Below are 15,908 nucleotides of genomic sequence, written 5' to 3'. Positions count from 1 at the left end.
CATGGTATAATCTTTTATCAAAACTGTGGCTAAAATTCAAACTTGCAACATATCGTCAAATCAACCAATATATAGTCAAAATATCGATATTTTACCAATTTTTGGAGATTTTTAGACGATCCTCTTGCAATTCTATAGCAGAATCTTCCAGGTCAATGGACAATTTAACCAATTATGTCTCAATGATTCGAAACTCAAAAGACAATGTGCCAAACGTGATTAGAAAAGATAATCTATTTTGAAAATGATTCAAATTAGAAAGACATTTTATATCAAAATCGTTAAGATTAATGAGCAATCTTACCAATTATATTACAATGATTTAAGCCTCAAAAGTCAACATGCCAAATGTTATTAGGGAATAGTATATACATGAAAGAATTTATGAAAATAATTTAAATTATAAAAGGATTCTTTAATGGAATTTTCAAGGTCAATTACTTTCGAATGATTTAGACTTCACATGGTAACACATTAAATGTGGTTAGGAAAGAGAATTTAAATAAAATAATTTAAATTTATCAAATATTGGCATAAAATTAGAGTAGATACCAAATTTAGGCCCAAAACTTCAAAAAATACCCCCCCAAAATTTGGGCCAAATCTCCCTGAAATTTCGGCAAGATTTTGCTAGTTCGCTAGGTAGTGAACCGTAGTGAACTTTCGTTCCTTGCTTGAGAGAGGTGATGGACCCTAAGCAGAAAAAATGGGCCCATAATCGGTCCAGATAGATCGCAAAGAAGGCTAACAGATGTCACTGATACCTATCTTTAGTGGGCCCAATTATATTTATGAGTTCCTTCTATTGAACATGATCGACAACCACAACCATATTCAACCAGAGTCACTGGTTTAAGGGAATTTTCTGAACTTCTCTTTCCCTTGAAAATTTCATTGGAACAAAAAAGTAGAAGCATGGCATAGAAAGCCTTTTTTATTATTAAATTTTCATAGAGAAGAAGCGTGGCAAAGAAATCAAGTAGAAGCATGGCGCAGCAAGCCTTTTTTATTCATCATTTATTCATAATAAATATAAGAAGGTAAACACAAAGTCTTTGATCCACGGGATACATAGTAGCATTCTTGAAATCACTACCATGAGTACACCTTCCAGAATTCGATGTTCAGATATGGGCTGAAATATATGCCATCCGGTCTTACCTTCCTATAGCATTCCTGGTTTCTCCCAGGGTGGCAACTTTTAAAACTATCCCTTCCAACTTTAAAGATGTCAAAACAACCGTGCTTGGTTTTCCAATCCATGCAGCACCAGAAAAGCGTTGTTCCCCAAAAATTATCGTTGAAGCGCCATTCATACTCCTTGCCATTAGGGGTGTAAATGGATAATCGAAATCCGCTCCCGAATTCGCATCTGCATCCGTTTAGAGGTATCCAAATCCATCCGATTACTAATAGGATGCGGATATGGTATACCCCTTTCTATCCGGTTATTATCCATTCGATAAAATTATCCGATTAAGTTACATATTTGGATTTATTTTTCTTATTTTATATTTTTTACTTGAAATATGTGAGTATTTTTCTAGATTTTTTGCTAAAATAACTACTAAAGTTGTTAAATTCTTAAATTTGAAACCTAACCCTCATAATAAAGTGGTAAAGATGTTACTAGGTAGACGAAAACTTGTATTCAATCTATATTCATTACCATTTAGAATAATTAATTCAAGAAAATAACTATCCGATTATCATCCGAATCCGACTGAATCCGTCCGAAATTCAATAGGATATTATCCGAATCCATCCGAATATAATAGGATGCGGATATGGTATTACCACTATCCGATCCGAATCCGATCCGTTTACACCCCTACTTGCCATAGGCAACTATTTGAGGACCAAGGTCGTCATCTTTGGATTTGCAATGGAGATTGAGTATTTCATTCGGACCCAAGTCATTTATAACATGAACACCCATTTTTCCTTGCACAAAATATGGCTCGAGTAAGGACGATGAAAACACTAGGACAACGATCAAAATCAAGGCATTCATGGTTTTGAGTTTCTTCAGATCAACTGGTTTTTTTTTTGGTCCAATGAACCCAATACCATTTAAATAGCTCTGAAGGAAATTAAGCTAATTTAATAAACAGAAAACTTGCGAATGATTTGTTCCCAACTATAGTGTGCTTCTGTAACCTATATATAATACAATACCTTTTTTGTCTAGATTTTCTACTAAAAATGGACCTTTCTCAGATTGATTCTCTATTTTTTGGGGTAGAAAAATAAATTTCAATAAACCTAAATCAAATCTATTTGATTTTCTATTCATTCAGAGATCTTTTACCTAAAAAACAAAAACAATTCGTAGATCTCAATCCACGTGCTCTCATAACTTGGGAAGATGAAGTCCATTGTTGAAGATCATGGTCCGTCATTTCCCCGAAATTTCGGGTGCATGTTTCAGTCGATCGGGGTTTGATTGTTTCCTAGAAATTCTTCCATGTAGATTTTCCTCCCTAGTCACATTTAGCAAGTTGCCGTCTGAGGCCTGAATCATATGGACACAATTGATAAGATTGACCGTTGACCTTGAAGATTCCGCTACAAAATCCCTTAATACCTTGAATTGTTTCAAAAATTCTTCCATGCATATTGTTGAAATCTTGTTGAGGAATCTCCACCAACACTTAAATGATTATTGTACTCACAATACTTCTTTTGAGTTGAAATGTACAAGAGGTACTTTCTTTGAGGTATTTAGACACCCCCATTTGTGCAATACGAGTTCCAAATGTGTCTTCACCCCAAGATTAGTTAGCCCAAACCTTTAAGGTTGGACCCCAGAAAGGTTATTTAAGGTGTAATTAGGTTATGCTAATTGCTTAACAAAATACCATCGGGGGGGGAGAGAGAGAGAGAGATATGGAGGAAATTTAATGTTCAGAATGAACTTGAAAATAGGTTTATATAGAGCCCCAAAGGCTATGGGTGAAAGGGTAACGTCACCTCTATTTGTGAGAATACATATTCAGCTAAACTCCCTCTAGGAAGGTAGCTATCCAGCTGACCTCCCTAAAGAAAAGTGTCTCTTTAATGGCATCTCCACGTTTTCATCCAACAATGGGCTTTCTGAAATAGGGCCCATGACATAGGGCCTTCAAGGCCTATGACCCATTATAAAATGGGCCTTCCAGATTAAGTCCAAGTCCCAAGTCATATAGAATTATTAATATTAATATATATATATCTATATAACCATAGCAGGGTCACAACAGGGTTTAGGCTTGGTTTGTGTCGCATAGGGTTTTATCCTTAACCCCAAATTAATATTACATAGGCCCTTATTATATATAAACGATATAATCAGCTCCTCTCAACTCGATGTGGGACTAAATAAAAACCATAGGATAAAAGACACGATTAAAACATATATTTATATATAAATATAAAATAATATTAATTAAGTTTTAAACATATTCTCCTTCCCAACCATATTTGGCACATTGCCTTTTGAGGCCTAAATTATTGGGATAGAGTTGGTAAGATTACCACAAAGATTCCGCTACAAAATCCTTGCTTAACTTGAATTAATTATAGAAATCCTTTCATTTATTATCCTCCCTAACTACATTTGGCATGTTGCTTAGCTTGCCTTTTGATGCTTGAGTCATTGCGGCAGAATTGGTAAGGTTGTGGGTGTGAAATCCAGCCCTAACCTTAACCCGGAAATCCTGTTATTTATAGGTCGAAAGACCTAAAGTGAATGAAGAAGGCAACTATGGGCCATCTCAGTTGAAGACATGGTGTTTGATCCGGAACCCATGAGAATTGATGATGGTGTTCCATACTTGGAAAATAATAACATTCATATTTAATGTTTCCCAAAAGCTTGATTCCTATGCGAGCCTCACATTTGGTTTTTGTCTCTACTCTAGGGTTTTTAATTGTGAGTCTGTCATGCTTATCTTCTCCCCTGCAACCACTTTTAGAACAATTAAACCTCTTAGATATTATCTTCAAGCTTTCTCGTCTGCTCTTGTGTGCATATTGTTTCCGAATGCTAAACCCCAGTGTGCAACTATACATATTGTAGAAATGATTTGCATCATCCTCAGAATCAAATTACATGCCAATCTTTTGTGGAGTGTTCAGATAGAAGTCCATGATCCATATCCAGAACCCATGGATCTGGATTCTCTTGTTGAAGAATCTGCCTTACTGAGAAGTTGGATCTCTAGTAGAAGGCAAGTGGTGTTTGGAGATGTCTGGAATGAAGGTAAGACCTCCCCCATGTGTTGTTTAGGGCTAGGTTGTGTTTGTGTTTCAACCCCCCTGAGCAAAGCACCCTTGTATAGTAATATACTTGGGGGCGGTTGCTAGTGGCGGTTGATTAAACCAAGGTACCGCTCGGTTTTGCTTGCGGGAAAATGCCCTATTTTGCCCCCTATTCGTTATAAATAGCATCCCTCGCCCTATTAACGCATTATTATGTTCGGGATTACTATTTTGGGCGATTAGGCGGCAGTGGAAACGTGCTGGAAAGTGGGCAAAGTGCTGTTAATGATATGGAACCTTTTCTCTTCTATTCTTGGTGATTCTGGTTAAGGTAATGAATCTCCATCTACAATTCTCTTCTTTTTAACCTCTGATTGATATGAACCCATCCCCATTTTGTTAGTGGTTACCCAATTGATTTGTTGTAATCCATTTCCAATGTTCTTGATGAGATCTTGTCCAGAAACGAATCCCTGCATTTGTTAATGGATGGATCTAATCAAGGGAAATGATTTGGGTAATAAATCTTTGTTAATTTTAGGGTTTCTTGTTACCCCTTTGTTCTAGACCTATTAAGATTGAAATTCGGACTAAGATCATCCCAAAACGGATTGAAATCGGATGATCAAAAGTCCAATTTTCGGAGTTGGAAACTGCCTGAAACAGGGGCGGTTGCTTGTGGAGGTCGCTTAACCTAAGCAACCGGCACAAGCAACCGGCTGGTTTCCAGTAACTGTGTAGGTTTGATTTTGGATTTGTTTTGACTCTTGACTCTTATACTTTCTTGTAATCCTGTATATAGGTGTCCTCTGTTTCTACTTAAAGTTTTATAATTGTGTTTGGATTGCAATTTAAAGGACTTCTACTAAATTATAGGTAAGGACATGCATTCTTATTTATATGCAATTACATATATATGATGATTCAATTGTTCCATTTACTATTCTTTGATCATGTAACTTGCTATAATTGTATAAAGCATGTGAATCTTATTGTATACTTGTTGTTTGTGGTGTTCCTTGATGTACTTCATCTTTTATGATATTGCACAACTGCTCATGGTATGATAAAGAGTGATGTAGTGTAGTTGTGATGGAAGGGGTATTCCATTGGGATATCTTGGCTGGAGATATCAAAGGGTTTTGGTATGGGACACATGCTCACTGTTGCCTCTAGCACTACTATGATTACTGTATTACATACCTAGGAGAGTCTAGAATTGCATGGCTAGGTACCCCACATGCTATTACCCTTTCGGCAGGGGAATTGAAGCCGAGTGACCCGTGACAATGGTGATGTGACTCTGTTTCATCCTATAGCGATAACTAGTCTCGTGCGGAGATTCAGTGGTCCACTATTGGTCATGCAATGGTAGGGTTTCATATGTTAGGGTTGGGCTCATGGACGTCTAAGGAGTGGACCGGGTGTCGTGAGGAGTCATGAGAGCATTCGCCCCAATAATATGTGGATGACCATAGGGTTAAGGAGTGGAGTCCAATAGCGGTAGCCAGTCCGTGAGGGTTCTCACTCCTAGGTTGCGAAGGATATTGAACTGAGTTGGTTGGTGCCATAGGGGAAGTATCTAGACTTCATATAGTATGTTACCATTATGACTTGCATTGGATTAGAAACCCTGACATGCGCCAGTATTCATTGCCAATGGTCGTGGTGAGAGAGTGTTGACTTATCCCCAGCCATGGTTTGAGAGCCAAGTGTGGACTTACCCCTTTGCCCAGGATCCTTACAGAGGTAACCAGTCCTTGCCGGATCAGAGTGACTAGACCTACCCAAAGGAGGGCTGGTGTTATATCTTAAAGCATGTCAACTGTTAGAGACTTGCATAGTTAGATCTTAGTAGCATTCATATTTCTGCATACCATCCATATCATTTCATATGTGCATTCGTGGATTGTATTGACATATATATGAGAATTGCTTGTTCCTTACTGAGTTCGTCAGAACTCATTCCTTTCATTGTATATATTATATGAGTTGTATAGATGGTGGCACAACATCAGAAGTTGGAGATGATTCGTATGAAAGAGCCTTATCGTATGAAGCTGATGTGGCACAAAAAGTGGTACATGAACTTGCAGAGCTTGAAGCCTCTTGAAGATGCTTGGTGTGCGCTTTTAGCACCCATTGATGGGCGGAGGAGACAGATTATCAGGCAGTTTGCCCTTTATATGGAGAAAGATTGGAGGACCCCTTTACTTGCTAATTTAGAAAACCAGTTTTTAGATTTAGAAAAGAAAACCGGAAAAAAGATTATTTATTTTATTTATTTTGCTTCCGCTGAACTTGATAGTATATTTGATTCTTGATTCTTTCCTTTAATTCTTTCTTGGATATTTATTGGAGTATTTGGACTCTTGTAACATTTTTATTAATTATTGCACTTATTCTTGCTCTTGATTGTCTATACTTGTGTTTATTATTATTGATGGGTAAGACCGTGGATCCTGTGACGGTTCACTCCCACGGGTTGTCGGGCGGATAATCGAGACCGGTGGGTGGGGTGTGACACTTATACCTAGAAAATTCCTTAGAAGTCCTCCAGGCTTTTAAAGGTCTCATTCGGATTTTAAACCGAGGCATAAATCAAGTAGAAGAAGCATGGCGCAGGAAGCCTTTTTTATTCATCATTTATTCATAATAAATATAAGAAGGTAAACACAAAGTCTTTGATCCACGGGGTACATAGTAGCATTCTTGAAATCACTACCATGAGAACTGCTTCCAGAATCCGGTGTTCAGATATGGGCTGAAATATATGCCATCCGGTTTTACCTTCCTATAGCATTCCGGGTTTCTCCCAGGTTGGCAACTTTTAATCTTATCCATTCCATCTTTAAAGATGTCAAAACAACCGTGCTTGGTTTTCCAATCCATGCAGCACCAAAAAAGCGTCGTTCCCCAAAAATTAACGTTGAAGCGCCATTCATACTCCTTGCCATAGGCAACTGTTTTAGGACCAAGGTCGTCATCTTTGGATTTGCAATGGAGATTTAGTATCTCATTTGGACCCAAGTCATTTATAACATGAACACCAATTTTTCCCTGCACAAAATATGGCTCGATTAAGGACGATGAAAACACTAGGACAACGATCAAAATCAAGGCATTCATGGTTTCGAGTTTCTTCAAATCAAGTGTTTTTTTTTTTTTTTTGGTCCAATGAACCCAATACCATTTAAATAGCTCTGAAGGAAATTAAGTAAGGTAATATAATGGAAAATTTGCGAATGATTTGTTCCCAACTATAGTGTATTTTTCCCCTTCTATAACCTATATATAATATAATACATTTTTTGTCTGGATTTTCTACTAAAAATGGACCTTTTTCAATTTGATTCTCTATTTTTTGGAGTAGAAAAATAAATTTCATCAAACCTAAATCAAATCTATTTGATTTTCTATTCATTCAGAGATCTTTTACCTAAAAAACAAAAACAATTTGTAGATCTCAATCCACGTGCTCTCATAACTTGGGAAGATGAAGTCCATTGTTGAAGATCATGGTCCGTCATTTCCCCGAAATTTTGGGTGCATGTTACAGTCGATCGGGGTGTTGGCACTTGGCAAATTTTAATTGTTTCCTAGAAATTCTTCCATGTAGATTTTCCTCCCTAGTCACATTTAGCAAGTTGCTATCTAAGGCCTTAATCATATGGACACAATTGATAAGATTGACCGTTGACCTTTAAGATTCCGCTACAAAATCCCTTAATACCTTGAATTGTTTCATAAATTCTTCCATGCATATTGTTGATCTTGTTGAGGAATCTCCACGAACACTTAAATGATTATTGTAATCACAATACTTCTTATGAGCTGAAACGTACTAGAGGTACTTTCTTTGAGGTATTTAGACACCCCGATTTGTGTAATACGGGTTCCAAATATGTCTTCACCCCAAGATTAGTCAGCCCAAACCTTTAAGGTTGGACCCCAGAAAGGTTACTTAAGGTGTAGTCGGGTTATGTTCACTACTTAACAGAATACCATCAAGGTGAGGGGGAGAGAGAGAGAGAGAGAGAGAGAGAGAGAGAGAGAGAGAGAGAGAGAGAGAGAGAGAGAGAGATGGAGGAAATTTAGTGTTCAAACGAACTCAAAAATAGGTTTATAAAGAGCCCCAAAGGCTGTGGGTGAAAGGTAAGGTCACCCCTATTTGTGAGGATACCTATTCAGCTCAACTCCCTTCAGGAAGGTATCTATCTAGCTGACCTCCCTAAAGAAAAGTGTTTCTTTAATGGCAGCTCCACGTTTTCTTTCTGAAATAGGGCCCATGACAAAATGGGCCTTTCGAATCAAGGTCTATGACACATGACAAAATGGGCCTTCCAGATCAAGTCCATGTCCCAAGTCATATAGAATTATATATATATAACCATAGCAGGGTCACAACAGGGTTTAGGCTCGGTTTATGTCGCACAGGGTTCGATCCTTAACCCCAAATTAATATTACATAGGCCCTTACTATATATAAACGATATAATTAGCTCCTCTCAACCCGATGTGTGACTAAATAAAAACCATAGGATAAAAGACACGATTAAAACATATATTTATATATAAATATAAAATAATATAAATTAAGTTTTAAACATATTTACAACACATATTTTCCTTCCCAACCATATTTGGCACGTTGCCTATTGAGGCCTAAATTATTGGGATAGAGTTGGTAAGATTACCATGAAGATTCCGCTACAAAATCCCTGCTTAACTTGAATTATTTATAGAAATCCTTTCATTTATTATCCTCCCTAACTACATTTGGCATGTTGCCTAACTTGCCTTTTGATGCTTGAGTCATTGCGGCAGAATTGGTAAGATTGTGAGTGTGAAATCCAGCCTAACCTTAACCCGGAAACCCTGTTATTTGTAGGTCCAAAGACCCGAAGTGAAAGAAGAAGGCAGCTATGCGCCATCTCAGTCGAAGACATGGTGTTTGATCCGGAACCCATGGAAATTGATGATGGTGTTCCATACTTGGAAAATAATAACATTCATATTTACTGTTTCCCAAAAGCTTGATTCCCATGCGAGGCTCACATTTGGTTTTTGTCTCTGCTCTAGGGTTTTTAATTGTGGGTTTGTCATCGCTTATCTTCTCCCCTACAACCACTTTTAGAACAATTAAACCTCCTAGATATTTTTTTCAAGCTATCTCGTCTGCTCTTGTGTGCATATTGTCTCCGAATGCTAAACCCCAATGTGCAACCATACATATTGTAGAAATGATATGCACCATCCTCAGAATCAAACTACATGCCAATTTTAGGCTTACTTTCATCAACTCAATCCATTCTGCAATGAACATGACCACAATTATTATGGCTCAAAAAAAAAAAATCACAACATATATCTGAAAACCAAAACAAAACCTATGAAATCCATGTTAATTCACCAAAAAATAAAATAAAATAAAATAAAATAAAGGCTCTATGTCATATCCATCATCAAGGATTTATATAGTTTTATTATCTTCTTCCTATATGGGTAAGATCACATATCAATGAACCTATGTTAGTCAAACAAGTTCACAATTGAAAAAAAAAAAATAAATTTCATAAAGGATTAGTATCATGTGTTTGTTTTTAAATTCTAGCATATTAACAAGAAATGAAATCAAATAAATTCTCAAATCCATTGAAACAAGCTAATGCCAAACCATTATTAAAAATCTTTAGTTAATAACTAAATGAAATAGTTCATGTAAGTCTATATAGTGAAGTTAACTTTAACAGAGATGATAAGAACATAAACTCAACTATTTATAAGTAAACTTTTCTAACCTGAGCCTCCCCCCCCCCCCCCCCCAATAATAAAATTCAACCTTATTTAATGCTTCATAAGTTTTATTTTTTCTTTTCTTTTTCCTTCTTCCTTATATAGGGTCACCATTTAAGATGTGGGATTTTGGTCAACCGATGATAATCACGTCCTTCCAAAATAATATTAGTGGCCTACTTAGACAATAACTAATAGGAAATTGGATCCTTCATGGGAAGGGCCATATATGAAGAGGACAATCTCTAACTCAAAAAGGAAAATATGAAGCTTGGCCGGCTTAGCAGGGATTATGAGTCGGCTATTGGGAGAATCAGTGCTCTCACACGGGAGGTAAAAATCCTCGAAGGAATAGTTTTCAATGCTGAGAAGAAGATTGACCAAGGAGAAAGAAGAGCTTCAGGATCGGGTCTCCTTCCAAGCCCGAACACATATCTGAGACAACCAGGAAGGCATGCATTCGGGAGTATTTGAATAGTAAGTCTTTCAGTGATTTGATGATTCCCTTCAACACTCAGGTTTACAGGGATGGGCAGAATGATGTGCGGAAGGCCATTCTGACGGTTGATACAACCTTTGAAACTAGCCTTTTCCATAAAGTTTGTCATCCAAAAGTGTTCGATTCTCTGAAGCAACCTCTTCCTGACTAGGCTTGATCAGTGGAAGATCCTCCAGCAGCAGACCCAAATATAGAGCTTCAAAAATCTAGGATTTTCCAGAGCTTTCGAAGGTTCCACTCGGGTTTAAAATCAAAGCCTTGTACCTAATAAATTCCTTAGAAGTCCTCCAGGCTTTTAAAGGTCTCATTCGGATTTTAAACCGAGGCATAAATCAAGTAGAAGACGCATGGCGCAAGAAGCCTTTTTTATTCATCATTTATTCATAATAAATATAAGATGGTAAACACAGAGTCTTTGATCCACGGGGTACATAGTAGCATTCTTGAAATCACTACCATGAGAACTTCTTCCAGAATCCGGTGTCCAGATATGGGCTGAAATATATGCCATCCGGTTTTACCTTCCGATAGCATTCCATGCTTCTCCCAGGTTCGCAACTTTTAATCTTATCCCTTCCATCTTTAAAGATGTCAAAACAACCGTGCTTGGTTTTCCAATCCATGCAGCATCAGAAAAGCGTCGTTCCCCACATATTAACGTTGAAGCGCCATTCATACTCCTTGCCATAGGCAACTATTTGAGGACCAAGGTCGTCATCTTTGGATTTGCAATGGAGATTTAGTATCTCATTTGGACCCAAGTCATTTATAACATGAACACCAATTTTTCCCTGCACAAAATATGGCTCGAGTAAGGACGATGAAAACACTAGGACAACGATCAAAATCAAGGCATTCATGGTTTCAAGTTTCTTCAGATCAACCGGTTTTTTTTTTGTCCAATGAACCCAATACCATTTAAATAGCTCTGAAGGAAATTAAGTAAGATAATGTAATGAACATAAAATTTGCGAATGATTTGTTCCCAACTATAGTGTGATTCTGTAACCTATATAAAATATAATACCTTTTCTGTCTCCATTTTCTACTAAAAATGGACCTTTCTCGATTTGACTTTCTATTTTTTGGGGTAGAAAATAAATTTCATTAAACCTAAATCAAATCTATTTGACTCTGTTCATTCAGAGATCTTTTACCTAAAAACAAAAATAATTTGTAGATCTCAATCCACGTGCTCTCATAACTTGGGAAGCTGAAGTCCATTGATGAAGATCATGGTCCGTCATTTCCACGAAATTTCGGGTGCATGTTTCGATCGATCGGGGTGTTGGCACTTGGCAAATTTTAATTGTTTCTTAAAAATTCTTCCATGTAAATTTTCCTCCCTAGTCACATTTAGCAAGTTGTCGTCTGAGGCCTGAATCATATGGACACAATTGATAAGATTGACCGTTGACCTTGAAGAATCCGCTACAAAATCTCTTAATACCTTGAATTGTTTCATAAAGTCTTCCATGCATAATGTTGAAATCTTGTTGAGGAATCTTTACAAACACTTAATTGATTATTGTAATCACAATACTTCTTCAAAGTTGAAACGTATCAGAGGTACTTTCTTTAAGGTATTTAGACACCCCGATTTGTGCAATACGAGTTTTAAATGTGTCTTCACCACAAAATCAGTCAACCCAAACCTTTAGGTGGCGTTTGGTTATGCAATTCTGTGGAATCGATTTTAGAATCATGTTTCTAGGGAATCATGAGTATGTGGAATTAGGTTCCGTAGAATCATATTCGTAAAAAAAAAAAAAAGTTTGGTTACCTTAATTCTAACAAGTGAATCTGTCTAAAAAATCATTTGGTTACCTTGATTCTGACAAGTGAATCTGTCTGAAAAACTATTTGGTTACCTTGTTTCTATGGGTGGATTCAACCTGAATCACTTGAAAATTTGTTTAGTTACCACATGAGTATCCCTTAAGTTGATTAGTAGATTATGCTTTTTGACACCTTAAAAAACATATCTATCTATATATAAATATAGCAAAGGAACCATTTTTTCCCCTTTACCAAAAAAACCATTTACGATCACGTCCCCACTTCTTGATTTCTAGCCGTTAGATTTTAGCAGTCCACGTGTCGCATTCGCGGCAGTGTAATCCGTAATAGACAAACACTATAGAGAGCATGTAACAACCTTTTGTCAAAACTTTGGCTAAAATTCGAACTTCAACACATCGCCAAATCAACCAATACATAGTCAAAATATCAATATTTTACCAATTTTTCGAGATTTTTAGACAATTCCTCTCGCAATTCTATAGTGGAGTCTTCCGAATCAATAGACAATTTTACAAATTTTGTCCCAATGATTTAAGACTCAAAAGACAATGTGTCAAATGTGATTAGGGAAAAGAATCTATTTTGAAAATTATTCAAATTAGAAAGACATTTTATAGCAAAATCTTCAAAGTTAATGAACAATCTTACCAATTATATTCTAATGATTTAGGGAAGAATATATACATGAAAGAATTTATGAAAACAATTTAAATTATAAAAGGATTCTTTAATGGAATTTTCAAGGTCAATTACGTTCGAATGATTTAGACCTCACATGGTAACACATTAAATGTGGTTAGGAAAGAGAATTTAAATGAAATAATTTATAAAAAGTAATTTAAATTTATCAAATATTGGCATCAAATTAGAGTAGACACCAAATTTAGGCCCAAAACTACAAAAAATACCCCCCCAAAATTTGGGCCAAATCTCCCTGAAATTTCGGCAAGATTTTGCTAGTTCGCCAGGTAGTAAACCGTGGTGAACTTTCGTTCCTTGCTTGAGAGAAGTGATGGACCCTAAGCAGAAAAAATGGGCCCACGATCGGCCCAGATAGACGCAAAGAAGGCTAACAGAAGTCACTGATACCTATCTTTAGTGGGCCCAATTATATTTATGAGTTCCTTCTATTGAACATGATCGACAACCACAACCATATTCAACCAGAGTCACTGGTTTAAGGGAACTTTCTGGACTTCTCTTTCCCCTGAAAATTTCATTGGAACAAAAAAGTAGAAGCATGGCATAGAAAGCCTTTTTTATTATTAAATTTTCATGGAGAAGAAGTGTGGCAAAGAAATCAAGTAGAAGCATGGTGCATGAAGCCTTTTTTATTCATCATTTATTCATAGTAAATATAAGAAGGTAAACACAAAGTCTTTGATCCACGAGATACATAGTAGCATTCTTGAAATCACTACCATGAGTACACCTTCCAAAATTTGGAATCCAGAAATGGGCTGAAATATATGCCATCCGGTCTTACCTTCCTATAGCATTCCTGGCTTCTCCCAGTGTGGCAACTTTTCATCACCATCCCTTCCAACTTTATAGATGTCAAAACAACCGTGCTTGGTTTTCCAATCCATGCAGCACCAGAAAAGTGTCGTTCCCCAAAAATTATTGTTGAAGCGCCATTCATACTCCTTGCCATAGGCAACTATTTGAGGACCAAGGTCGTCATCTTTGGATTTGCAATGGAGATTTAGTATTTCATTCGGACCCAAGTCGTTTATAACATGAACACCCATTTTTCCCTGCACAAAATATGGCTCGAGTAAGGACGATGAAAACACTAGGACAACGATCAAAATCAAGGCATTCATGGTTTCGAGTTTCTTCAGATCAACTGGTTTTTTTGGGTCCAATGAACCCAATACCATTTAAATAGCTCTGAAGGAAATTAAGTAAGGTAATATAATGAACAGAAAATTTGCAAATGATTTGATCCCAACTATAGTGTGCTTTTGTAACCTATATATAATATAATACCTTTTTTGTCTCGATTTTCTACTAAAAATGGACCTTTCTCAAATTGATTCTCTATTTTTTGGGGTAGAAAAATAAATTTCATTAAACCTAAATCAAATCTATTTGATTTTCTATTCATTCAGAGATCTTTTACCTAAGAAAACAAAAACAATTCGTAGATCTCAATCCACGTGCACTCATAACTTGGGAAGATGAAGTCCATTGTTGAAGATCATGGTCTGTCATTTCCCCGAAATTTCGGGTGCATGTTTCAGTCGATCGGGGTGTTGGCACCTGGCAAATTTTGATTGTTTCCTAGAAATTCTTCCATGTAGATTTTCCTCCCTAGTCACATTTAGCAAGTTGCCGTCTGAGGCCTAAATCATATGGACACAATTGATAAGATTGACCGTTGACCTTGAAGATTCGATTCGATACAAAATCCCTTAATACCTTGAATTGTTTCATAAATTCTTCCATGCATATTGTTGAAATCTTGTTGAGGAATCTCCACCAACACTTAAATGATTATTGTACTCACAATACTTCTTTTGAGCTGAAACGTACCAGAGGTACTTTCTTTGAGGTATTTAGACACCCCGATTTGTGCAATACGGGTTCCAAATGTGTCTTCACCCCAAGATTAGTTAGCCCAAACCTTTAAGGTTGGACCCCAGAAAGGTTATTTAAGGTGCAATCAGGTTATGTTAATTGCTTAACAAAATACCATCAGGGGGAGAGAGAGAGAGAGAGATATGAAGGAAATTTAATGTTCAGAATGAACTCGAAAATAGATTTATATAGAGCCCCAAAGGATGTGGGTGAAAGGGTAAGGTCACCTCTATTTGTGAGAATACCTATTCAACTCAACTCCCTTCAGGAAGGTACCTATCCAGCTGACCTCACTAAAGAAATGTGTCTTCACCCCAAGATTAGTTAGCCCAAACTTTTAAGGTTGGACCCCAGAAAGGTTATTTAAGGTGTAATCAGGTTATGTTAATTGCTTAACAGAATACCATCAAGGGGGGGGGGGAGAGAGAGAGAGAGAGAGAGAGAGAGAGAGAGAGAGAGAGAGAGATATGGAGGAAATTTAATGTTCAGAATGAACTCGAAAATAGGTTTATATAGAGTCCCAAAGGCTGTGGGTGAAAGGGTAAGGTCACCTCTATTTGTGAGAATACCTATTCAGCTCAACTGGCCTTCGGAAGGTACCTATCCAGCTAACCTCCCTAAAGAAAAGTGTCTCTACATTTTCACCCAGCACTGGGCTTTCTGAAATAGGGCCCATGACAAAATGGGCCTTCCGGATCAAGGTCACAACAGGGTTTAGGCTCGGTTTGTGTCGCATAGGGTTCGATCCTTAACCCCAAATTAATATTACATAGGCCCTTACTATATATAAACGATATAATCTGCTCCTCTCAACTCGATGTGGGACTAAATAAAAACCATAGGATAAAAGACACGATTAAAACATACATTTATATATAAATATAAAATAATATTAATTAAGTTTTAAACATATTTACACCACATATTCTCCTTCCCAACCATATTTGGCACATTGCCTTTTGAGGCCTAAATTATTGGGATAGAG

This window comes from Hakea prostrata, chromosome 8, assembly GCF_041222555.1.
Source record: "Hakea prostrata isolate BN-2017 chromosome 8, UWA_Hpros_2, whole genome shotgun sequence".
NCBI lineage: Eukaryota > Viridiplantae > Streptophyta > Magnoliopsida > Proteales > Proteaceae > Hakea > Hakea prostrata.
This window is presented reverse-complemented; position numbering follows the sequence as displayed.